The sequence below is a fragment of the Lissotriton vulgaris genome, chromosome 11 (assembly GCF_964263255.1).
Source record: "Lissotriton vulgaris chromosome 11, aLisVul1.2, whole genome shotgun sequence".
NCBI lineage: Eukaryota > Metazoa > Chordata > Amphibia > Caudata > Salamandridae > Lissotriton > Lissotriton vulgaris.
In genome coordinates this window covers 932,894,480-932,921,267 of record NC_141699.1, presented here as the reverse complement: position 1 = coordinate 932,921,267, position 26,788 = coordinate 932,894,480, and positions in this window count along the sequence as shown.

Sequence of the window (26,788 nt, the reverse complement as noted above, 5' to 3'; positions counted from 1 at the left end):
AGTAAACACTCTACGTATGTTGTGCTGGACCACTCTTTGGGGAATGAAGCCTGCCTGATATGGGTGAATCAGGACTTGAAGATGTGAGATCAGTCTATATGCCAATACCTTGGCGAGTACCTTGGCTTCAATATTAAGGAGAGGTATTTGCCGGTAGAATGCACATAGTTTGGGTAGGCGTCCCGGTTTAGGAAAGACCACTATTTCTGCATATTTCCAATCGAGAAGCAATCATTTGTTCTCAAGGGCTTCATTAAGGGAGCGAGGTATCACGAGGTAACAACAGTATTGTTGAATTCATTTCAAAGAATTCACTCACAAATTCATTGGGGACAAGTGATTTACCCAATGCTATTTCTGAGGCAGCTGAAGTTACTTACTCAACTGAGATACGAGTGTCTAGGGAGTCTCGTGCAGCAGCCGTTGGTGCCCTGGGTGGTAAATCTCAAAAGGAGTCCTCTATCTGCGATTCTGATAGGACTTCGCGTTTGTTTTTAAAGTGCTTGATAGAATTCAGCAAAGGATCTGGCCACATGCTTGGGAATGGCAATCGTCTCTCCTGTCCTGTGTGTGATTTGATAATAGGTAGTAGTACACCTTTAAGAGAGAATTGGCATAATCTGTGTAAGACCTTCCCAGTTTTCCTAATTGTCGGTGGGCGCTACTTCCATCTTGCTCTTGTGCTAACAGTTCAGCTTGCATGATCTGGGCTTCAAGTAGAATTAAGGTCTGTTTTTTTCGGAGTTTGGCAGGGGTGAATTGACTAATGTCAAATCCTCAGATGGTTGATTTCATGGTTTCCCATAATGCAGTGGCAGATTCTACTGTCCCCTCATTTAATGAAAAGTATTCTTTCAGGGATTTATATGCGTTGCTTTTATAACTCGGGTTGTGTAGGTGCCATGGAGATAGCCACCAATGAAACAGTGTCCGTCTAGGCCCTATCTCTAGCTGCAGCTGGATGGGGGGCGGTGATCTGATAGGCCTCCAGGTAGGATATTCGCCTTGACCAGATGGGGCGTGTGTTCCCTGGAGATAAAAATGTGATCCAGTCTAGAGAACAACCCATGTATGTTCCCGAAGTTCGTAAAGCCCGCGTCTTCTGGATGAAGCATCCTCCAAGTGTCAGACCATCCTAACGCCTCTACCATTTGCCCTAGGCGTCACTCTCTTTGTACAGTGTTATGTAACTGTGGGGCGGCACCTATAGCTGCCTGGGTGAATAACATTATTGCAGTCTCCCCCAATCAGTGCTAGGGTGTCAGGTAAGGATCCCCAAATTTCGATTATACGTTTGGTAAACCTATGGCTGAGAGGCAGGGGAGCATACACACTTCCCAGCACTTTGGCCTCCCCACTGATTGTGCCTTGAATTTATAGGTATCTGCCTGACATATCACCCCATGTGCCTGCATGTGCAAATGACAGTCTGCAGTGGATTAAAATGATTACTCCCCTGGAGCCCCACATGAAGCCAGAATGAACGATGTGTATAAAGCCAAAGCGAGCCAGACATGGGACTTTGATCCTCATCATGTGTGTTTCTTGTAGTTGCAGGATATCCACCACCAGTGGTTTTGCATGTCTAAGGACAGCCCTCCATTTGATTTTATCAAGGAGGCATCTAATATTCCAAGTGACCATGTTCATTTCCGCTATCTGATATGTTTTGTTTGGATGTGTAGTCATGGAATGCTGGAAGACACGTTACGGACACTGTGCTGCGAATACCAAGAAAAGTAGAGGCATTTTCAAACCTCTGGGTCCAATAACATTGATAACTGTAACTCCCTCCCTCCTCCCTCTTCCACCCCTCCCTCCCGAATACCTCAACGAAAGATGAAGTATCTGTTGCAGAGTGTAAAGAGATCTCACCCCAACAGGGGGTAAAGGTAAAGGGTGAAACAGTCCAGTGGTTCCCTGAAAGTCCCATCCCTAATGAGTGTCTCTGGGATCTAAGATGACCAGTTCTAGTAGGGTAGCCCTTAATGATTCCAGTGAGTGGAATCATTGTTTCCCCAGCCCTGATGACCATATGGTGCCAACTTGAAGAGGTTCATGCATCAATTATCTGGTTTCTCAGCTTGCTTATAGCCCGGAACCAGGGAGCGCCTGGATGACCTTGATCAGTGCCTTTGATTGTTTTTTTTACTATTATCCTGATGAAGTTGTAGGTCCCTCAAGGAAGAGTCTGAGTCCCAGGGTGGCAGTGTATGAGGCTTGACTGGACGGCGCTCCTCTGTCCATTGGAAGAACTCCTCAGCGGCATCGAAGAACAGGGTGTTATTCTTGTAGCTGACTTGCAGACAGGCTGGGAAGAGCAGCATATATGGAATGTGCAAGTCCTGAAGATGTGAGTTTGTGGCTGTGAAGAATTGTCTGCGCTGCTGTAACAGTTTAGTGTAGTTGGGAAAGATCATTATTGGTTGCAGTGCAAAGGTGAGGAATTGTTGCACTCCAACTTGTCTCAGGATGGTGTACCGGTCTCAATAGTTTAAGATCCGTGCGATTATAGGTCAGGGACGAGTATATGGAGGGAGACTGGCTGAGGGTTCAGTGGGCCCGCTCCAGTATGAAGCAGGAAGACAGATTTCCATCTGGGATCCAGGATTTGAGCCACTGGTTCAGGAATGCGCAAATGTCGGAACCCTGGTATCCCTCTGGAAATCCCACAAAACGCAAAATTGTTATGTCGGGCCCTCCCTTCTGTGTCCTCCACACATGTGGCAAAGTGTTGTAAATAAGTAAAAACCATCAGAAGACCACTTCTTGGGAAATAGAGTAGATATTTATTGAAGCACAGAATACAAACATGCAGCTCATCATCTGGCCAGGCTCCAACTGTCTACAGCTGGAACACCAGACAAACCAGAGTATGCAAGGAACATTGACAGTATTCTAGATGTGACAAAGAACTAATGAAGTTGGAAAACAGACTAATTAACAACAACTTAAAATGGTATTTACAACACATCTCCCTCCCTTGATCACTGAAACACAAGTGAATGAGGAAAGTATGTAAAAATGGTTAACAAATGTAATCATTCAGGTAAGCTGGAGAATGACGAAGACGCGAGCTCCTGACAAGAACATTGGATAAGGAAGAAGGTGAATCCTGAGACCCAAGATCCTGAACTTGGGATCCAAGACTGTGTGAGGCATCACCATCACCTTCTTCCCTTCTACTCACACAAGTATTACTGCCCTGTGTGGAAAGCATATAACCATTGCTATCCATAGACTTTTCATGAGTGCTTGTGTCTGACTTTGTACCACATTTCTGATATAAAGCAACCCTGCGATAGTTCCATTTCTCCCCATTCTCGAGAAGAACAAAATATGGATAAGCACACTTAACTGTAAATGGACCTCTAAATTTTGACAAACCTCTAGAAACACGTCCAGGTTTAACCTTGACAAGATCACCTTTTGAAATAGATAGTGACACATTATCATGAACCACAGGTGTAGAATTAAGTACATTACCTTCCCTGATCCAAAATGGTGATAATTTTGTGTTAGGAGATCTACCCTGCATCAACTCAAAAGGAGTTTTTGAACCTTGTTCATGAGAAGTGGAACGATATGCCCAGACCATTTTTTGTACTTTCTCAATTGAAAACTGTCCAGAAGAACAAGTCATTTTAATTACACCCTTGATTAACCTGTTCACTCTTTCACAAATGCCATTACTTTGTGGGTTATAGAAACTTGTCTCATGGTGAGATATGCCACAACTTTCTAAAAATGATTTCATCTTGCTAGAAATCAATTGTGTTCCATTGTCTGTCACTAGTACAGAGGGAATTCCTTCATCAATAAATACTCTGTTAAGAAAACTGACAGTGGAATCAGTTGAAATTTCACTCACAAAACTCACAGTAAGCCACTTGGAGTAATTATCAATAACAACAATAGCAAATCGTTGGCCGAAAGGTAGTTCAGACATTGGCCCAATGAAGTCTAGGCTAACACTAAGCCACGGTTTCTAAAGAAAGGATATCTTCCAACACTCTTGACTTCCCACAATTTTTAACCTCTTTTCGCCTTTTTTACAAGAATTGCAATTTTGAACATGAGAAACAACATCAGAATCTATAGAAGGCCACCAAAAATTAACTTTGATTCTTCGCTGAGTGAAAGTTTGTCCTAAATGTCCATCATGGGCTAAACAAAGAAGTTTGTGTCTTAGAGAATGAGGAGGAACAAACCTGTCTCCCCTCATAATTACTATAGCTTTGCAAACAGACAATTCATGCAGTACTTTCAAAAACGGTCTAACAGAAGGCTCCACTGTACTCTCTCGCCTTGAACCAATTCTATTTAGATTTAAGACTTTTTGTAATACTGGATCATTCTCCATAGCATAACTCCACTCTTCTTTTGTGAATGAACCATTTCCCAGAAAAACAGCATCATTGAAGAAAGCAGCAGTATCTTCCTCCTGAGACTCTGTCAAACTAATGTCAACTCTGTTATCAATAGCAGGCAGTCTGGACAGACAGTCAGCTTGAATATTCTTCCAACCCTGAATAAATTGCAGGTCAAATTGAAAATCTTGTAGCCTCGAAGCCAACCTCGCTAATCTAGGTGAACCCTTACCTGCCCTGCCAGGAGCTAACACATTCACCAAAGGCTTGTGATCTGAACGTAATATGAATTTGGTGCCCCAAAAATACGTTCTGAAATAAGTTGTTCCTCAGACAGCAGCAAAGGCTTCCCTTTCTATAACTGAGTAGTTAGATTCAGAGGAAGATAAAGGTCTTGACGCAAAGGCTATTGTCTTTTCTTCATTGCCATGCTTCTGTAAAAGGATTGCACCCAAGCCAATCCCACTCGCATCGACCATGAGAATTGAAGTGCGCTTGATGTCAAAAGGCGCAAAAACCTTTGCATTGCATAACTCATGCTTAATGAGATTAAAACATTTTGTATGTTCTGCATCCCACAAGAATCTTACACCCTCCTTCAATAAATTTCTTAAAACAAATGTCTTACTGGAAAAATCTTTCACAAACTTTGCGTAGAATTCGGTTAAACCCATGAAGGATCCAAGCTGAACTTTATCAGCTGGACAAGGAGCTAGCTCAATGGCAGATAATAGGTTTTCCTTTGGTCTGACACCATCAGCAGAGAGTACATAACCCAAATTCTCAATCTCCTTAGAGTGAGCCCAACTTCATCAATTCTTGTCAAAACTCGATTAAGCATATCATTATGTTCAGCTTCATTATCTCCAAAAACAAGTATGTCACCCTGAAAGAACAAGACTTTTGTTATTCCTCTAAAAATTTCAGAAACCATCCTCTGAAAAACACTGGCTGCAGATATTAGCCCAAATGGTAATCTAGTAAACTGGAATGTCCCTTCACTGGTAATAACGGCTGTGAGGTGTTTTGACTCCTCATGTAAACAAATCTGATGATAATGATTTGAGGTCCAATTTGCTAAATAACTTGGCACCCTACAGTGTATTGACTAATTCGCCTATGTTTTGTAATGGAAAAACATCAGCCACAACATTCTTGTTTAACGAACTAAGGTCAACACAAAATATAATTTTTTTATCCGGTTTTTAGGTGATAACGACTGGAGAAATCCATGTGGAAGCCTCCACTGGTTCCATTATACCACCCTGAAGCATTTCTTCAATAACACTTTGGACCTCTTCCCTCACAGATATAGGTATTCTTCTAGTGTTGTGCTGAGAAGGGATTGCATTCTCCTTTAATAAAATTTTATGAACATAACCTTTCAGTTCTCCTAGTTCTTCTCTAAATACATTTATGAACATAAGTAAAATCTTATTGACACTAAAGTCATCAACCACCATGACTTGTTCCTCACCCCTTGGATTGACAATTATGTGAAGATCGAATTGGTGCATCCAACCCAAAATTGCTGGACCATCCACCGATACATACACTTTCCCATATGTGTTTCTGTTCTTGAAACATATGTCACATTCAAAATAACCAAGTAAATCATGTTTTTCTCCTTGGTAACCTGCAGGTGAAATGCCACTGGATTCAAGTAATCTATTACCCCAAACTTGATTTAACTTAGACTTCGGGATGATAGTCCACTTAGAACCGCAATCCACCAATAAACAAATATTCTTTCTATCAATCACAAAATTCGCTTTTGGTCTTATCTCTCTTTTCTCTTGGGATACATACACAGTAGAGTCCTCTAAAACAAAAAAGAAATTCATATCTCTTCTTATGTTATCTTGAACATCTACTAGAGCTACTGTACTCTTTGCTTTAACTTTACACATCTTTGCAAAGTGCCCTATTTTTGCCACACTTTAAACATTCCTTGGTGTTAGCAAAGCAAAATCTTGCATTCCAGTTGTGAGAGTAACTGCCACACCGCGAACACATCTTGTTTTGGCTGTTGCTAGTGACATTCTTCTTTTGCAATAAGTATCCTTTTTTCCTTACTACAGCTACAGCACCAGTTTCCACATCACTATTATCACTGACAATAGTACTCTTGTCAGATATCTCAGCAATTTATTGTTCTGAACCACATTTCTGTAATTCTCTCATACATTTTTCAGACTCTTCTACAACCTTTGCTAGGTCAATGGTAATATTTAACAATGGATTTTTTGCTGCCCATAATCTCTCCTGAATCTTGCGATTGTTGCATTGCACAATTAACTGGTCACGTATTAGCTCATCGGTCATGTGACCAAAATTGCATTTTACAGACAATTCTCGTAGGCGAGCAACAAAGTCATCTATGGACTCTTCATCTCTTTGTTTGTTTTTATAAAACTTATAACGGTTCATTACTAAATTTTCCTCTTTAGCGAATCTTACTTCAAGTCTGGCTACCGCTTCTTTAAACTCATCCAGACTAGCTTGACTGCCTGATGCTAGAACTTGAGGTAAGTATTTAAATATCCTCTGACCCTCTTTACCAAATGTGGTCTTTAATAATGCGTTTTTCTTCTTTGGAGAGAAATCTTCACCATCTAAGGCCTCTATATAATTGTGAAACATTGCTATCCAATCTTCCCATGAGATTGTGGGGTTCGCTGGTTCACTCAAAAACTGAGGTGGCAAGGCTACATTAACTTGCTGTGACATGTTTCTTTTTTTTAAGAAAAAAAAACAAGAAAAACTTTTGTCTTGTAAATATCGAATATAAACCACAATGACTTAAATGTGTAAATAGGTATTGATTATAGAAAATTCATAACTATTGCACCTAGAAAAGAAAGTGAAGTTAATATGACATACAAGTAAAGAACCACTTAATAAATAGACACTAATAAAGTAAAAATGACTTCCAAAACAGTTGATGAAAACAGCACTGCAGTATGTTGCCCCCAATATTTTTCTTCTTTTAAAGTTCTTTACTTCGTCAAGTTCCTTACTTAGTGAAATGAGAATGGCGAATTGACTTTCCTTAATCCATTACGCTTCATTACTTCACGAAGGATTTGCTTGAATGCGTGATGACAGTCAATCTATTGTTATCAGAGACAAACTTGCGAGCGTTACTTTTGCTGTCAATAATGGCTGCCGATGTCTTGACACCTTACGCAGATACGTGGTGACGGTGAACGTTTGTTAAGGACTCGGTTGCCGGGATACGCTTGATGGCACTGAATCAGCTGACATCGGACGTCACAGAATCACGTTGCTAAGTAACGGCAATGCTCTCAAGCTCAATCTGCTGCACGCGTCACAGGATTACGTTGCTAAGTAACGGCAATCCTCTCAAGCTTAATCTGCTGCACGCTTCTTTCATTCTAAGTTGCTAAGGAACAGTTTACAATGCTGAATCCACTGACACCGTACGTCACTGGCTCACGAGCGCTCTCAGGCTCAGTCTGCTTGTGCAAACATTCAAAATGCGCTCGTTCAAAACCATTCTTAAAGTTATTAAATATTACAATTTTCTCCTCTCCTAGGTAGTATACTCAGTCCAGTTCGATGCTCTGCACGCAGTTGTCTTTTTCCTTGGGTTCTTGCACTGCTTGTAATCTGTAAAGGGTCCGCTAATCAATAAATGTATCCTCTGCCTGGTCAGACGTTTTCCTGTCGCCAAAAATGTTGTAAATAAGGGGAATCCATCCAAAGACCACTTCTTGGGAAACAGAGTAGATATTTATTGAAGCACAGAATACAAACATGCAGCTCCTCATCTGGCCAGGCTCCAACTGTCTACAGCTGGAACACCAGACAAACCAGAGTATGCAAGGAACATTGACAGTATTCTAGAAGTGACAAAGAACTAATGAAGTTGGAAAACAGACTAATTAACACGACGTAAAATGGTATTTACAACACAAAGCCCCTTGTGAGAGTTGCGAGGATAGCTACGTACCCTTTTACAATGGTGATGTTGTCTTCTGCCCAAGAGATTCTAGTTTCGGCCTGTAGTATGCGTTCCACCGCAATGCGTAGGTCCTGGGACAATAGCATATTGCTGCTCCGATTGTACCGATTTTGGTGTCCAGCATGTCTCATGATTGGGTTATCTAGGTAAGGACTGTGGTGGTGTCTGGTGCAGTAGTGGCAGTATCATTGGAGGTAGTAGTACTGGTGCCTCCTCCTGTGAATTTGCCCATTGTGCTCAGTTTTCTAGCGAGACCGGCTGATAGGCCCTTAGACATGGTGGCTGTGTATTGTGTGCAATCTGGGGGAGACAGGAATGGTGATTTATTCTGTGAGGGTATGAAGAATATTTATGTCTCCATGTGTGTACAAGAATCTCAGGGCTATCTCTTTGGGGGTCTGGGGCAACACCCCTTTTTTTTATCTCGCATCAGGGGGTCAGCCACATCCACAAGCCACAACGGGACCCGGCCCGGCTGCTTGCGCAGATGATGTAACATCCCCACCTCTAAAGGGCGATCCCCATAATCTCTTGCTGTTCCATTGCAAGGCCCCAGGGAGGTCGTAATTATGCTGGCTTGCTACTGCACCGTGCTGTCTGGGCCCATCTGTGGCCTTGAAGAAGCTAACTCCGGGTGCGCAGAGGTTTTCTGCTCCTCACCTGATCTCCATTTGTTATCTGGCCTCCGACCTGCTGATTCCCTGCATGTCATGGATGTCATGGATATTATGTGTAGGAGGGCCGATTATCCTCTCCAATGCCCTTCACACCACCAGATATTCGGATGTAATCCGAATCCCAGGCCCAGGTGGGGAGCTTCTCTGAAGGCCTGCCTCCCAGCTGCAGCGAGGACGTAGGATCCGGAGTCTCGCCTGACCCAAAATCCAGGCGGGTCATCTGCGGACCATAGGCTCGCCGACACCCAGGCCACAGCTATGTCTCTTGGGGACAAGTGCATGGCAGGGCGTGGTCTTGCTATGCGACCTTTGGTCTCCCGACCCAGGGTTTCTGTTGTCTCTTGAATGCTAACGCAGCAAAAAGGGGCCACAATGCATCCCAAGGATCTGGGTAGCTGTGGCGTTGACTGGTCAGGGTGTGAAGTTGCTGCTTACCGGCAGGATGTTGTGGGGCTACAGGAGCCAGGCTGAGTTGCTTCCACCATGTTGGACCACTTGGCCACGCCCCCCTCACTTCTTTTTAAAAAGGTTTTTATGACAAACCAGTGCAGGTGGAAGATTGGGAAAGCAGTGATGTCACTTCCAGTGCATATGGATGATGGGGAATGAAGTCCTTTGGTCAGGCTTGTTCTATTATAATGGACATACCAGTAAACCAATAACGTCACTTACGGTGAAGATAGACACTTACTGTGAAGATGAACAATTGTTATCTGCATAGTAATGGACTTATCAAGGCACTTGGGAATTAAGCCACACCTAAATACAAGCAGTACTGTAATTCCTCTGTTCTCTCTTACATGGTTTGGAAAACAAAACACAAATATGAGTTATTCCATGTCAGGTGTGTGTTGCAAAATCATCCCAACATTCTCTCTTAGAACCTGGGATGCGTAGTCATGGATTATAATGGAAATATCAGCATTGGATGTAGCTGGCAGAGGATAGCTTAAGATGTCTGCTGCTCCAAGATGGAAACCGACGGAATGGTTTAGATTCATCTAATTACCACGATCTGCATTAAGCAGTAAATACAGCACGAGCGCGTAACTGTAGTATCTCATTCTTCTCTACATTTCCTTCCACGCTAGATAAGATTGATGCTTATAATGGAAGCCCTAACTTGCTCTTTGTTACGCCTGGCATGCGCTTCATGCCACTGTTTGGGGGTTAATGAAGGTAGAAGAAGTTATTAAAAAAATATCTATTTCTTTCGGTAACTTTCACTCATAGCTATTTTCTTAGCTCCTCGGCAGCCAATTGAAGACTGTTTATGAGCTAGAGTGGGGCAAATTGCTGATGTAACAATGGACTAACCGGTTAGTAATGTCACTTCCGCAATCTTTGGCGTTGTGGTGGATCGACGTCCATATTAGGGAACGTTGAAAAACTCATTTACACCTGAAGATAAAATAAACATGCCCATACCCATTCACTTTACAGAGAGGAAGGCAAACTTTAGAACGCAGTCTTTCTCAACCTCTCTTTACCAGTTTTAATCTTACGGAGGCCTCAAACGAAATATATATAGCAAAACTACAGCAGGCATTTGTTTGATAACAACAAACTTTTGCTCGGCAGAGCTTAAGGTGCTGTTCCGCGGTCCTTTTGAAAAATTGCGCTGGCTTGCCAAATATCTTAATGGTTTTTCTCTCAGCAGTTGGTAATGGTGAAATGTTATTCCAGTAACCATAATATCGCTCATAAAACAATTGCATACAATGTGTACCTCTATTTCAGCGAGCGTTTCTCTCAGTGTTGTACTGCAAGCAGCCATTTAGCATCTACAGCAAAATGCTTACTAGTCCTTCCAGTGCAATATTACAGAAGCAGTTAGGAAATGTGTGATTAAAATGTTCTCTACAAGTGGACCATTTAGTATTGCCTTATGCTACAAAATAAACCTGCAGCTACATGGAGGATGTGAACCTTTTTCATATAAATGGCAATTCTATGTGGTCATTTAATTTTATGGTCTTAGTTCTCACATTTATGGGGATCATAAATAGAGTGATCTGCTGCAGAAAGGTCTGCTGGGTGCAATAAAATTCTGGAAACTTCAATGGTTTGAAATGGACATACTTTATAATTATTGCTATAAAATTCCTTGACAATGCATTCCAGTGTCAGGGGCAAAAGGAAATTATGTTCAAGGCAATGAGTTTAAACAAGCTCATGCGTGCTTTTACTATTTCTTCTTTTTTATTTTGAACTGCAGAAGTGGAGAGATTTGAAAATATTAAAAGAACTATTCACTTGATGTGTCGCATGACTATGGTGATAGGGTGATACACAAAACTTCTCGGTAGTATTTACAAAAATGCATTACATTATGATTACAGCAAATCTACTACCCAGTGAGATTTTCTTTTTTCTTTTACATGCCTGTATGAGATTGATGTCCAAGCACCAATTCTCTCAGTATTTACTCCTTCTTAGCGTATAGTAGACATGCTTTCAATCTCGCACTTTACTGCTCGGAAACCCGCAGATTGATCTGCGGAGTGCCTAAAGGTTCGACGCTCAGCTCCACCTTCATCAAAGCATACATGATCCAACAGATCAACATATCCTCTGCATATGACATCAACATTGTGTCCTATGCTGACAGCACACAACTTGTACTTTCCACCTAAGACAACACCCCCAAAACAAGAAACAAATTCAATCCCTGAAATACAGAAGATACTAACTGGATGAAAACCAACTGTCGCTGTTAAAAATGGGTAGAACATACACCTAAGCCAGACTGAAACCACCACTCTAGTCAGGGCAAATAAGTTACACAGTAAAGATTAGCCCTGCTCACCCCCTTGGTAGCTTGGCAGAGAAGTCAGGCTTATCCCAGAGGCAATGTGTAAAGCATGAGTGCAACACACTCACACAGCAGCGACACACTGGGCACACCCCAAAAGAGACTCCACACAAGGTTATGCATAGAAATAGACTTCGTATTAGCCATAAAACACATTAGAACACCATCACACACATACACTGTGCCACCAGGCATGGGTCACGATATTACATAGATTCATAAATCACTGGGCCAATTGGGTCATTGTCATCACAGCACAAGTAGGGCACTAAACTGAACACCTTATACACATGTGATCAGGACCACACAATTATGACACTGTACCTGTGTTGCAAGAACCCTGGCAATGTATCACCATACATAGTAGTGCACTTCAAAACACCTGTTGCAGTGTACACATTTCATAACCACATCATTACTGTGCATATCCCTTTACGAGGCAGATCACCATTATGATGCCTAGGGTGCAATCCAGACACTGTAACTGTAGTTACATACGATCTTTAATGGCAATGTCAGGGTACAACAAAGGCCAATTCCTCGTTAGGCCACAACTGTCTCCTCCTGTGTAGGCTCCGTGCTACCTGACAGCATACCACAGGGTATGCATGAATGCCTGGCATGGGAGCCTCAGTCGAGGTCTTGCCCCAGACTAACCCCGCAAAGAATGCCTCCGGCGCCCAGCTCACCAAATAATGACCCTGCTACTCCGTTTCCTCATTCACAGGAGTAATCCAAGAAAAAGCCCCTCCAATAGCGTGTACAATAGACAGCTGCCGGATCATGCGGGGCAGCCGCCAAAGCCAACCTCTTCGGTGAGCTTGTATGAGACAAAGGCTCTCACCCGGTCTTTGGCTGGCAATAATGGACTTCTCAAGTCTGGTGCCCTTCCACTCAGAGCGAGAGGCACAAGGGATTCACCTTTCCCCTCTTGTGCAGGGAGGCAGCTCAGAGTCACTGGAGCGCACCCTCGAGCTTGCGGGCCACCGTCTCACTGAGCGGGGACTTTCTCATCCTGGCTGCTCTTCCTGGCGTCCTGAGGTTGCTAGGCAGCACCTAGCATCCTGTGTAGGTAGAGCTGCTGCCCAGCGGTCTCCAGGGTCTCCCGGCAACCATGCCTCCTCTCGCTGTCGGGCCCCACCCCACTGGGAAGGGTCAAATTCTTACAACGGAGATCCTCCAATGCAGCTCTCTTAGTGGTTGCGGTATGCCGCGGTTCTCTTCACCTATGCTGAGCCGCGTTGGGGCACTTTTGCAAGCCCTTCCCATGTTGTTGGGTAAAAGTAGTAACCTGCCCATGCAGCGATCAGGTACACAACGCTCACCACACTCTGCTCATAAGGAGAGAGCAGAGCACTCCAAACACGCTGATTGCTTGTACAAGGAAAAGTTAAGCTCTGACTTTGCACTATGATTCCTTCAAAACAGGGGCAGTCCTCTTGTACTGGGCTCCTTGGAGGGCACTGGGACATACAGTCTCAGGAGAGCAGGCGGGAGGCCAGCACAAAGGGTCCTTGGACATAGAGGCAGGCCCTCCAGTAGTTCAACACAACAAGGCAAGTCACAGTGGCGGTTCCCGGCCAGCACAGCAATCCTCTGGTCCCACACAGTGCCTTTTCTCCACAAGTTCCAAGTAAGCTCAAAAACGTGGGGTCACAACCGCAGTACTTATAGGGAATGTGTCTTTGTTCTCCCCTGGCCCAGGGCCCTGAGCCCAGTCCAAACCAGTTCTGGGGGGCACTTGGCAAGTGCACAACACTTCCCATTGTAAGTGTAGGCCCTGGCCCCAGACACATCACAGTGGGGCGTAGTCATTATTGTGGAAGGCAGGCACCGCCCAATTCAGGTGCAGGTGCTACTCCTCCCACCAGTCCAAATACAGACCAGGCCTATTCAGCCTAGCACTGACTCATCCAGACTCTCTGGAGCCACTGCACATCCCCAGCCCCTGTCCCTCCAAGGCCAGGCAGTCAGTACACAACAGGCAGGTACAAAGACACATAGCACACAGAAATGCCTACTTCTAAAAGTGGCATTTCCAAATTAGTGTTAATAAATCTGCAAACACCAATATACAGCATTTATCACCACTATTCCAAACATACCAAAGTTGATCATGCTACCCCTGTCATGGACTCATGTAAGGAATTACCACTGAAGCACATATCAGGGAATACCCAATGCATTCCTATGAGAGGGCAACCTCACAGCCGTGAGAAACCAAAGAGGCTGTTTGTCACTACCATGACATGCTAATCAGTTAAGGCACATGTCCTACCTTCTACCTACACCGCACTCTTCCCATAGGGCTAGCTAGGGCCTACCTTAGGGGTGAGTGATATGTAGTAAAAGGGGAGTCACAGATGTGGCAAACACTTTTTGTGCCATGTCACAGTGGCAGTTAACTGCCCATGCAGGCCCTATAGGGGCAAAGGCCTGAGACTGGTTTGAAAGGCTATGTTGGTGGGTGGCGCAAGCAGTGCTGCAAGCCCACCAGTAGCATTTATTTTATTGGCCCTTGATACATGGGATACCACTGTACAAGGGACTGACAGGTAAATTAAATATGCAAACAGGAGTAGACCAATCTTACCAAGTTTACCATAGAAAGCACATGCACTTTAGCACTGTTCAGCAGTGATAAAGTGCCAAGAGTCCTAAAGCCCCCAACAACAGGTCAGAAAAAAACTACAGGAGGAAGGCAAAAAGTTATGGGATGACCCTGCAAAAAGGGTCAAGTCCAACAGTTGCTGGCAAGACTGAAGTGTTGATCTTAATCAAGAAGACCTAACCATGCGACCCCAACTGGTGGCCGTCCAAACTCGGATCTACACTATGCACCCACGCCAGGAACCTTGGAGTCATTGACTTTGACAGCACATTGTACATGACTGTAAAAGTCAATGCAGTCACTACATCATTGCTGGATCTGGCATTTTTAGAGGGTTTACCCCACTCCCCTTTTTTTCTGCTTGTGACCTCCTATTTTTGACCCATTGTTCATTGGTTTCAGGACCCTGGACACTTTACCGTTGCTAATCAGTGCCAAGATGCTCACTGTGTAAATTGTAATCTTGATTGGTGTTTGCATGATCAGCATATTTGATTTACTAATATGCCCCTAGTAAAGTGCACAGGTGTGACCAGGGCCTGTAAATCAAATGCTACTAGTGGGTATGCAGCACTAATCGTGCCATCAACACAAGTAGCCTTTCAGAGGTGTCTCAGATCTACCACTGCAGTGTCTGCACACACAGTTTTTATCTGGCATGTCAACCTGGCAAGTGTACTCACTTGGCAAGCCTTAACCTTCCCTTTTACTACATGAAAGGCACCCCAAAAATAAGCCCATGGTACCTCCATGGGCAAGGTTCATTGCATGTTAACGGTAGGGCATGTACTGGTGTGTTTTGCATTTCCTGGCAGTAAAACACTGTGTATTTCGTTTTTCACTTTTGCAAGGACTAGCTCTCCCATAGGCTGTAATTGGAGCTGCCTTATAACGTTTTACAAGTGTAACTTTCAATTGGGAACAGCTAGGGATTTGGAGTTTAGTCTTTCTAAACTCAGTATTTATGAATACACCTTTTAGTAAAGGTGGTTTTTAAATTGTGTGTTTGAAAATGCCACTTTTAGAAAGTGATAAGCAAAAAAGAAGTGGCGATACTGCTCTATACTTTGAATATCAATCCAATCAAAACATACGAATTAAAGAACAGGCTGAATGGTCAAATGTAACAGTAGATCAGTAATAGTAGTTTCAGTATTTGATTTTTCTCAATTAGATTGGTTTTGCGCCAGGGTTGATTCATTGAAAGTTACCACACAAGTTCTGAATAAACAGAGGTAAGATAAGGAAGCTTGCAGTGATGTAGGGAGTGGTGGGAAGTACCAATAATCACAAGAATCCTCTAAAGGAAGGCTTTTTTCCTTTCTTCACAGCTTTTGTCCTGATGAGAACTCCACAAACACTGCAAGTTCGAAACGCGTAGACTGTTAGAGCCATAAGATCAAAAGAAGTCGCATTGAATTATTCCAAATAACTGTTCAAAAAGAAAGGATTAATATATGGCATTCTGTGAATATTTTAATTCCAGTGTAAATATATGATGTATGTCGTCTGTGGTTGTATGAGAGGGTATGTTTGTATGATTGATGGTTGAAAATGTATATAACGTGTTGAAATATTTTTATGATAAATGTATATTTTGTGTACAGAAGATCTTGTGAAATATGAAAATTGGTGAAATAAGAACCAAATTCATAAAGTAAATTTTTTTTTTGCAAAATAATAAAAGATTTAATTGAACATAAACATGAAAACAAAGCATATTGTTTAATTCGTAGGTTTTGATTGGATCGATATTCAAAGTATAGAGCAGTATTGGCACTTCTTTTTTGCTTATCATTAGCTAGTGGCTAAGCCTTGCTGTTGGGAGCCCAGACCCAGTGGTGGTTTTTCGTACTTTTAGAAAGTGGGCATTTTCTTGCTTAACCATCCTGTGTACCTCTGCCTGCTTGTGGATTCACCGTCTGGTTTTTAGACTGACGGGGCTGTCTGTGCATTCATTCCAGACACTGCCACAAAGAGAGCTCTGGTGAGCCCTGCATATGCTGATGGGCCATCCTGGGCTAAAGTGGTGGGAGGAATTGTCGCTGACGCCTGAATAGGCTGTGGCTGCTCTGCATAATGCTGTCTCCACCTTCTGTAGTAAAACTGTACCAGGGATTACAGAACTGGTTTTACTGAGCAAGAGAGACTTTTTTAACAAAGACTCCACAGACAAAAAGGGGTATACATGTTAGACCTAAAACACAAGAACTTTAGATTACTTCTCAAATCAAAAGGAAGAAGAGATGAAGAGCTGTGAGGAAGAGTACTGCCCCTTTGCTGGGTGTTGATTTGCTGGGTTGGCCTACAGTAGCTAATTCTGCTAATAAGAGAACACACACTGGACTTTGCTGTGGAAAACTGCTTGTGAATGATCTCTAAGGGATTGTGTGTGCTTGCCTCCTTTTCTGAAGTCTCAGGGACACAACAACTTCTCCTACAGCCTTTTTGAACTCCACTGCTGGGAGTTCTGACCTGCCAATGGTGCCTGTTCCAGTTCTGGCTTCTAGAGGTTTTTCCTGCTACAGAAAGCTGTGAAAAACTAAAGAAACTGCAAAATCGATGCTTCACTCTTCTTGCAGCTGTTTTATTTGACAAACAGCCCCGTGCGGCCAAAGAAATCAAAGCAGCGCCTGTCAGTGGCCTGAAAAACGGGCTCACGCCTAGTCCTATGCACCGATCTTCGAAGTCCAAGATCACCCACTCCGAAGCAGGCTCAGAGGTGCGCTTAAAAGAATTGAGGCACTGTTAGACCGCGGATGAAGAAGTCGACGCAGTGTCTGTGTGACCTCTATCGCATCGACCTCCAGTGCATCCGGATCTCCATGCATGGCACCTGGGCTCCACATCTACACCAACACCCGGGCTGTAGTAAGGAACCGATGAATCACCTCCTTCACAGTAAGAAACTGGCACATCACCTTATCTCCAGTAAGGAACTGGCGCATAACCTCCCCTTTGTGGCAGTAAGGAACTGAACTGTAATCAAAAGGGTCCACCTCAAGGGGGTTTAGTGTGTATCATGATGACTCTGGAATACACACACTTGTTTAAAATACCCCTCACACACCAAAAGGGCCCTTGGTGTCATGCTTCATCATCGGGGTCTTCCCGCCCGGCTGCCGGACGGGGCAGTGCTGCGACAAGCCACTACGCAGGAGCACCTTTTTAATTGTGGGTGCTATGTATGTGAATTAGAGTGAGTGTCAGTGGGGTCAGGAGTGATATAGAGGTGATGTTAAAAAATACCTGGCCTAGTGATAAAAAACTATTTAATAAACACTGGCTGGTATTGTTAAGAAAAGTGAAGTCGGAAAGAGTAAGCGGGATTATGAGCTTACTTTCCTGTGTGGGTCGACATGTTTCGGGGCGCCATGCCCCTTCGTCAGGACCGGGGTAAGAGATCCCCCTGTCACTCACTAGAGTGTCGCCACAATGGGTGTATTTACAAAAAAGTGAAGAAAAGATCTATGTGTATGGATATATACTTTATATTCTAATACACATCCCTTTCTAAAAAAGATACTCATGTAGTATGCCTGAAAAGACAAGAGCACAGTATTATTAATGCGCGGATCCCAAAGCGCTATTTTCTAAGTACCTGTAAGAGAAAGTGGACAGACATACATATAGCCGTTGTCCATCCCTAGGAAACCCAGGGAGGGATCTGTAATTTTACATTGATAGTCACACACATAAACAGAAATCACACATTATATACATATATAGCGCAGAAGGATTGGCTGTACTTAATTTCAATACATACTTATTATGGTGAGGAACAGTGCCTCATGGGCCAACACTAGATCGAAGGGTATTTTAGGGGTCCAACTGCAAGTGGGATACAAAAATGAAACAAAGATGCATATGTAGAGGGTTTTGTCTTAGTATTCTGGTGGTGAGTATCTAAGAGTTATGTTGGTGGCACCCATATGCCACTATCTACTCGTCCTTCTTTGCCGGCTATGCCGTACTTACTCAACCCCCAGCCTCGTTGTGCTTCCTCCTCCGTCCGTGGCCTCCGTGGTAATGAGGATGGAGGTAGGGGCGGGTGTTTAAATAGCTGCGATAATTGGTAAATTGGGGTGAGTCTGATTGTTAAAAGGTCGCTGATACCGGACACCTGTGCTCGAAAAAATGGAGTGCCGAGATCCGGTTACCATGGTGGCCATTGTAAGCTGGTCACCGACAGTGGTTTCACATGGGGAAAGGTGTTGGGTTTAAAGATGCCCCGTAGTTTTTGCTCCGTAAGGCATTGTTTCTTAAATATAGGATGTCAGAAAAAGGTTAGGGAGATTCATATTCTGACTGGTTGCGGCCGCCGAGTGGGGCGGAGGAGTGTTTCTGGGACGCGCATGCGCGATCAGCACGGCGATGCTAGGCGAAGCCTGAGCATGCGCGATCTGCATGGTGAAGACTGAGCATGCGCGGAGAAGTGCGTTCTGACTTCGCGCATGCGTGGTGTGTCCCGCAGATCGAGAACCTCTCTATGAATGTTGGGACACCCGGTATCCTGATGCAAGTGATGCACAGGGTCTGCAGTGTCCCAAATAGATTAGTAAAGCGTCTTTATTAAAAATGAAAATACAAATGCTGATTATGGTAGATTGGCACAGAAATGCAAAAACCGGCAGTTATGGTTTTGCTAAGAGTAATATATGGGGACAGCTGAGTAAATGCTTGTAGACTCGTAATATGATCCTATATGCTGCAAATCTTTTACCAGACACATGAGGGGACAGCTGATTGGGCATAGGTCATATGGTTTGTAGATACAGTTTACAAGATGGGTTTTATGCAGCAATTCTATAACAGACACAGATAATGACAACTGGTTAGGCAACTATCATTTTCATAATGCTGGTCAGGAATTTAGATTGGACCAGGGTATATCATCATTTAGTCCGGTACGATGTGTACCTAGACGATGCACCCAGCGTTGTTCCTTTTCTAGTAGGTTTTTGTCATTCTTGAAGACTTCGATGACTGTCCATTTCAGGTCATGAATACTATGGCCCTTTGTAACATAGTGTGTCGCCATTTTTGTCGTGGTTTTTTTACAGCGCACATTGCTGCGGTGTTCATTCATGCAAATTTTCACAGGTCTGCTCGTCATCCCTACATATTCTTTATTACAGGGACAGGTGATTAGATAAACCACGTTGCGACTGTTACAATTTGTAAAGGCGCGCTGTTCCCATGTGGTTTGATTAGAGAACATGATAGTGCAGCTTTTTTTCGTGTACTGACAAGACGTGCATGAACCACATGGGTGGTGGCCTCCTATTTCAGAAAGTCTGGTAGGGGCATTGGACTCCATGGTTCTCTGCCTTGTGTGGACCAGTATGTCTTTCTGATTTTTGCCTCTTCTGTGCGAGAACATTGGTTTCGGAAAATCAAGTTTGCCGCAATTTAGCATTCTCCAATGTTTGTTAATAATTTTCGTGATGTGGTAAGGAACTGATGCATCACTTTCCATGAGCTGCAGTAAGGAACTAACACATCACCTCCCCTAGAGCAAGGGACCAATGCATAATCTTCCCTGTATGCAAGGAACCAAAGCACCAACTTCCCTGTGCCTGTTTTTTTTTGCAATTTTGACGCATCCCAGGTACTTTACAGCAAAAGTGACACATTCATAGTTTTCTATGGACAGACCTGTTTTTACCATTTAAAAATTATATTTTGATGTCTATATGTTGGATTTCTGTCATTTTGGTCTTGTTTGGTTTAGACAAAGATATTTTATTTTTCTAAACTGTTGTGGTGTCCATTTGTAGTGTTTTCACTGTGTTACTGTGTGTTATGTACAAATGCTCTACCCATTGCCTCTGAGATAGGCCTGACTGCTCATGCCAAGCTACCAAGGGGATGAGCAGGGGTTATTTTAGCTGTAACTCCCTTACTTTGACTAAAAGTAAGGATTCCTACTTGGACAGTACGCAAGCCGCTGCTAACTAAAGACCCCAATTTCTAACAATCCTGCTTCCATGCTTTCAGGATATTGAGGAAGATCTTTAATTGAGTCCCAAGCAACACTAGAACAAACTATCCCTCATTCCCTAGTCACTATCAAGTCAGAATACGGAAACACCCTCACACCCCGATCAGCAAGCAACTCACCAGAAGCATACAAATCATACAGAACGTAGCAGCTAGACTCTTTCCTGAACCTACTATATCAAACTCACATTACACCACAACTCAAGGGGCTCCACTGGCTCAAAATACACAAACTTCTCAATCACATTGAAGACACTATACAACTTTGGCCCCACCTACATAAACAGTGGCAATTCATTCCACTAACCACTAAGACAGAACTTCTAATTGCACACATCCCACGCATACACAGAACCAGATCAGTAGAATGGACATTCTCTTACATAGCACCTAAGGCGTGGAACAACCTCCCCCTCCACATCAGATCATTCTCTTCTTTTCTTGACTTTTGCAACCACCTGAAAACATTTCTTTTCAATTCTCCAACCTATCATACACAGGACTGGGCACAGCTACTCTGTGCCACAATACCCTCCCAAGTGAAAGTGCACTTTACAAATAAACATAACATAACATAGCATAACACCTGATTTGAGTCACCGGCTGACGAGGCCTGTCTATAACTTGAAGGTCAAGAGTAGTGTGTGTGTGTAATGTTTGGTGTATTGTGCCACTCTATCACAAAAATTGAGGATATCCCTTCAGCAGTATTCAAAGTGGTATAGGTTATGATGCACTTGTAATAAGTAAGATGGGATAATGACCATGTTTGTGGTGGAGTATTCCAACCGCCAAACTCTAAAATCAGAAGCCCAAAAAATAGATTTTTGGAAGTTTTGAACAATTAAAATTGTTGGACTTGTCCCTGTATGCAGGGTCAACCCCAATCTTTTTGCCTTCACCCTCCTATTTTGCTGAATTCATTCTGTTGGCCTTAGGGCGTTGTGCACTTCACCACTGCTAACCAGTGTTAAAGTGCTTGTGCTCACTCCCTAAAACATGGGAACATTGACTTACATCTGATAAGTATCTTCAATATACTTATAAGTCACTAGTAAACTTTTAAACCATATACCCAGGGCCTGTAAATTAAATGCTACTAGTGAGCCTGCAGCGCTTATTGTGTCCACTCAAATTGCCCCCTAAATGTTGCCCCATCTCTGCTATAGCAGCCTGAATGCAGTTTTAAACTGCCAAATCGACTTAGCAAAATAACACCCTTGCTAAGTGTTAATCTCCCCTTGCATTACATTTAAGTCACCACTAATGTAGGCCCTGGGTAGCCCACTGGGCAGGGTGCATTGTAATTAAAAGGTTTGACACATTTTTTAAGTTTTACTTGTCCTGTTAGTAAAAAAACTCTTAAAATCAGTTTTCACTGCAGTGAAGCCTGCCTCCCCCATTGGATAACATTGGGTAGCCTTATAACATGTAATAGGTGCTAACTTTTTATTGGGAACAGGTAAACATGTAATGTTTGGTGTCTGAGAAATTTTAATTGAAAAACCTCTTTAATACTAAAGTCAGATTTTAAATTACAATTTTGAAATTGCCATTTTTAGAAAGTTGTCATTTTTTTCCCCTAACTATTTGGAACTTGTAGGCTATTCCTGGGTCACATTACTAGATGTAGTTGGCAGTCATACTCTATTTCTCCCAGGCAGCCACAAAATAGAGGGATTAGGTGTGCCAGTATGGGCCATCACTAGGAGGATGGGGTGGCAGAGCTGGGCACAGCCCCACTTGTGTCTGGATGTGTAATCACAGCAGGATGGGTGGCAGAGCTGGGTACAGCCCCACCTTCAGCCAAATAGACTATGCCCTTCCGTCACACAAAGGACTTGTCACCACTGCATTGTTCATTCAGCCAGCTTTGAGCCAGGGCAGGAGAGGCATAAAAACGTCAAGCACTTCAAAGCAAATTTTCTAGACACTTCTCCTACTTTGAAGAAGGAACCAGGAGCCATATTGCACAAAGTGCAGTGAGGGTGCAATGTGTGTGTGCTCTCGCTTTGTGCACTTCCATAGCATTTTGGTAATACAGAAAAGGGGTCACAGATACTTGTGCGTCCCCTTCTGTAATACATAAAGCTCTGGTGCACATGTGCACCAGCGCTATCGTCAGGGGGCATCCCCTCATTTGCAAGAGGGCATGGCCCCATGCAAATGAGGGAATCACCTTGCCTCTATATCTGCGACATATTATGAACATGGGCGGAAAGGCAAATAGGGGATACCTCTGCAACGGATTACACCAGGAGATTAGAATCCTGCTTTTCGGCCCTTCAGGCAATAGGGCTGACACCAGGCAAGAATTGTCGGACCCGCTTCACGGGTCCCGCGGCGCGGATCGCCGCGGGAGCAGACCAGGAGGAGGGGCTTGAGTGAGCGAACCGGCAGGGCTGCGAGCTGTGAGCAGGGACTCCGTGGACCAGGAGTCCCTGCGTGGGCCTGATTACCGCCAGCTGGCCTGCTCTCCCTGCCGGCCCCGCCCCCACCCGCCCACGGAGTCAAAACAGAGGATCGGACCCTGGATCAGCGGGATACCTCTGCAACGGATTACACCAGGAGATTAGAATCCTGCTTTTCGGCCCTTCAGGCAATAGGGCTGACACCAGGCAAGAATTGTCGGACCCGCTTCACGGGTCCCGCAGCGCGGATCGCCGCGGGAGCAGACCAGGAGGAGGGGCTTGAGTGAGCGAACCGGCAGGGCTGCGAGCTGTGAGCAGGGACTCCGTGGACCAGGAGTCCCTGCGTGGGCCTGATTACCGCCAGCTGGCCTGCTCTCCCTGCCGGCCCCGCCCCCACCCCGCCCAAAACGAATACCAGGGATTTATTATCCACCGTACATCCGCTGCGCGGGAGCGCGCGGGGGAGCGCCCGGGGCAAGCCCGGGCAAAGGGCGGGCCGTCTGTTGCCGTCCGTGGCAGGAGGAGGCAGGGCAGGGTCCTCCCTCCTACGTCGGACCGGAAATTTGTCTACAGGTATTTATTCACTGCCCCGGTAATCGAGTACTGACTGTTTAGCCACACGGACTGCACACTGGACTAACCTGGTCGATAGAGGTATTAGAAGGCACTTTATATTCAAACACTCATATAGGAGTGGTATAATGGCTGGGAAATTATTGAACTCATCGCTACCTGCTACTATATGAATGAGTGTATTGTGCCCTCTTGATAAGTTCTTTGCACGGACTAAAAGGGATATAGATAGAGAGTTAGAGTTGGCTGAGCGGAGAGCAGAGCGACGCCTTTCTATCGAACTACTTAAACAGACACCCTTACAATCCGTCGCAACTGAGGTTACTTCAACGCCAAATAACTCTATAGTGGGTGAGACAGATTTAGACCTATTTAATACAAATGACATCCCTCTAATTTTTAAAGAAGGTCCACCTGAAATAACACAAAAGGAGTATGTTAGCCCAATTACTATCACCCAAAATTTACAGACTCCAGCCAAGGTCATTGCATCGCATTCATTAATAGATCTGGATGCAGATGCGGCATGTCACACCTTGCCCGTAGCCACTTCCCCTTTTGAAGATGGGAAACAAGGGAATAAACACACAGATAAACCAGGAGCTGGAACTATACAGAGTAAGAGAAGTCGCGAAGTATGTCATTCCCCGCCAAGGAAAAAGGCGCGAAAGGCTGGGAACAGAAAAAGGCCTGAATCTATAAAAGCACCACTGCCTTCAAAGAACTCCAATAATAAAACTCTCAAGGCTACTGTGAAAGAAGTACCAAGTAAGCCACAAACAGGGGAGAGTGCGCCTTCATTTAGCAAGACGCATGGAGGGCTTATAGAGGACATTGAACACCTTCTTAGATCCTTTATGCTCCCTATCTTGGAGAGGGTAAAAATGCTGGGTAAAACCGTGGATCGTATACTGGAGATCCAAACAACCGAAGCAATGGGACAGAGCAAAGGGGGAGAAAATGGTCAAGCAGACACGCACTTAACACAGAACACAGTGACTCACACTAAGGCTCAGCCACAAACAACCTTAACTCATAATGACAAAAGGGTGACACCGACGGGAACTCTGGCACCCCAGGTGGGAAAAGCTATGACCATGACAAAAAAGGTCCCCGCAGTGGTAGAGACAAGGGAAACAACTAAACCACCTCAAACTCTATACAAAACAAAACATATTAAAAATGTAGATCTACCCCCTGAGTCACTAAACTATGTCATTATATTGACTGGGGTCCCCAAGTTAACAGAGGGTAGTATAGAGCCTGACAGATCCCTAAAAAACAAAGAAACCACTGGCTGAGGGCTAACAGACCACTCCCACCACATTTAAATGGGGAGATTATATCTGTTAGACGCTGTGACTGGGTGGGCGTGAGACCAAAAGAAATTGAAGGTGATGTAATCATCATAAATTTCAGGGATCACAGGGTAGTTAACCATATCTCTGATTGGTTTTCGGGAAGGCAGGATGGCTCTGTAGCCACCCGAAATTTGAGTTACTTTTATCCTCAAGGTATGATGAAGCCCCGTACCCATCCTCCAAAATGGAGTCATCATAACTCCCGTGTACCAGCCAACTATAGACAACAACCCAGCCTAGATAGGCACAGGTATTATGAGCCGCCACCTGGCTTTTTGCCACATCACCCCAATAGACTTGGACACAGCCTAAGCAGGGACAGGTACTACGATCTGCCACCTACCCCCTTGCCGCAACATCCCAACACGTTTGAGTATGGCCCAGGTAATAACCATTACAGGTACCATGACCTCCCATCCACCTTCTTGCCTTATCATCCCAATGAGTTTGAGTATGGTTTAGGTAATAAATATCACCATACAAACCCAAATTCTTACTGGAATATCCCTCTTCATAATCTCTTTGAACCACTTTCGGGCCTAGATTCAAATGATTGACTTACTAAATCCAAAATTAAAACAAAAGAAAATAAGGTGAGGGATAAGGAAATTACACATAAGAGTCCAACATCTGACAAAGGTTCAGGAAGCAAAAGAAACATGACCCTAGACACTGAAATAGGGATGACGAATAAAATTAAAAAGGCAAATTGTACAAAGGATAAGGGCAATGAAATCTCAATAGAGAGGGAAGCTAGAAAGAATGCTGGGGGAGAGGCAAATCTGATAACCAGAACAAAAGAACAGCTAATAAATGTAGTAACGTGGAATGTGTGTGGGATTGCCAACAAAGTGACAGAAACTCTTTGGGGTGAGTTTGTAACCAGCATTGACATACTCTGTGTCCAGGAAACCTGGGCTTTAAAGGAGGTGCATATAGAGGGTTTTAAAACTTTTTATGTTCCTGCAGTAATTTCCAACCATGGCAGGAATAAAGGGGGTCTATGTGTCTACGTGTCCAATCGTTTAAACACTAGCACAAGTATAGGTAGATCCATGTCACCCTACTTTCAATTTGTCACGATTGATTTAAATGGTAGGAGTGTGCTGATAGTTATTAATTTCTATAACAACATCGAAAATGCACACTTCAGGGAAGTACTAATGGAAGTGTACAAAGAAATGAGGGAGGTAAAACCCTTGAAAGGGAAGGAATTAATCTGGATTTGGGCCGGTGATTTTAACGTAAATATATGTACTAGCGACACATGTGGTTTTGCAGAATATGGGGTGGGGGAACAAGGGGATATTAGTCATTTCGTTCATCATTCTAAAGGGGAAATCCTAAATGATATTATGGCCAAGCTTGATCTAGGGTTTGCAAATAGGCTATGTTACCCTAAGGTTGAATTCACTTCAACCTTTATGGCAAGAGGACTACAGTCAACTATTGATTTCATAATTCTACCAAATAGGTTTGGTAGTAGTGTTATGAATTTTGAAACCCTTGCTATGGGTCTGAGCGATCACCTGCCGTTAAAAATGGTACTAAACATACAGGATGTTAAAATAAATACACTAACTGAGATTTTAACATGGACCCAGAACTTAGAGGTAGCACGACGAAATGGTATTGCTTTAAAATGGAGCATGGCAGACCCGGAAAAAATTATGCAAAGAATAGTCCATGAGGCTCTCCCATCGCTACTTGTATGTTTAGAGGATAATCCCACAAGTGGAGAAATATTGGAGGCCTTTCTTAACATTACGGAAACTATAAAGGGTGCTCTGACCAGAAAGTGCCTAAAAAAGCAAAACACTCCAAAGGGGTGGTTTAACACTGAATGCACTTAGGCACACAATGCGCTAAAAAAGGCCCTAAAAGACCCAGTAAGGGATCCTGAGACCATCAGAGTATTAAGGAAAGCGTATAAGGTAACAAGAGATCAAAGGAAGAAAGCAATCAAGGAGAAGGCTTGG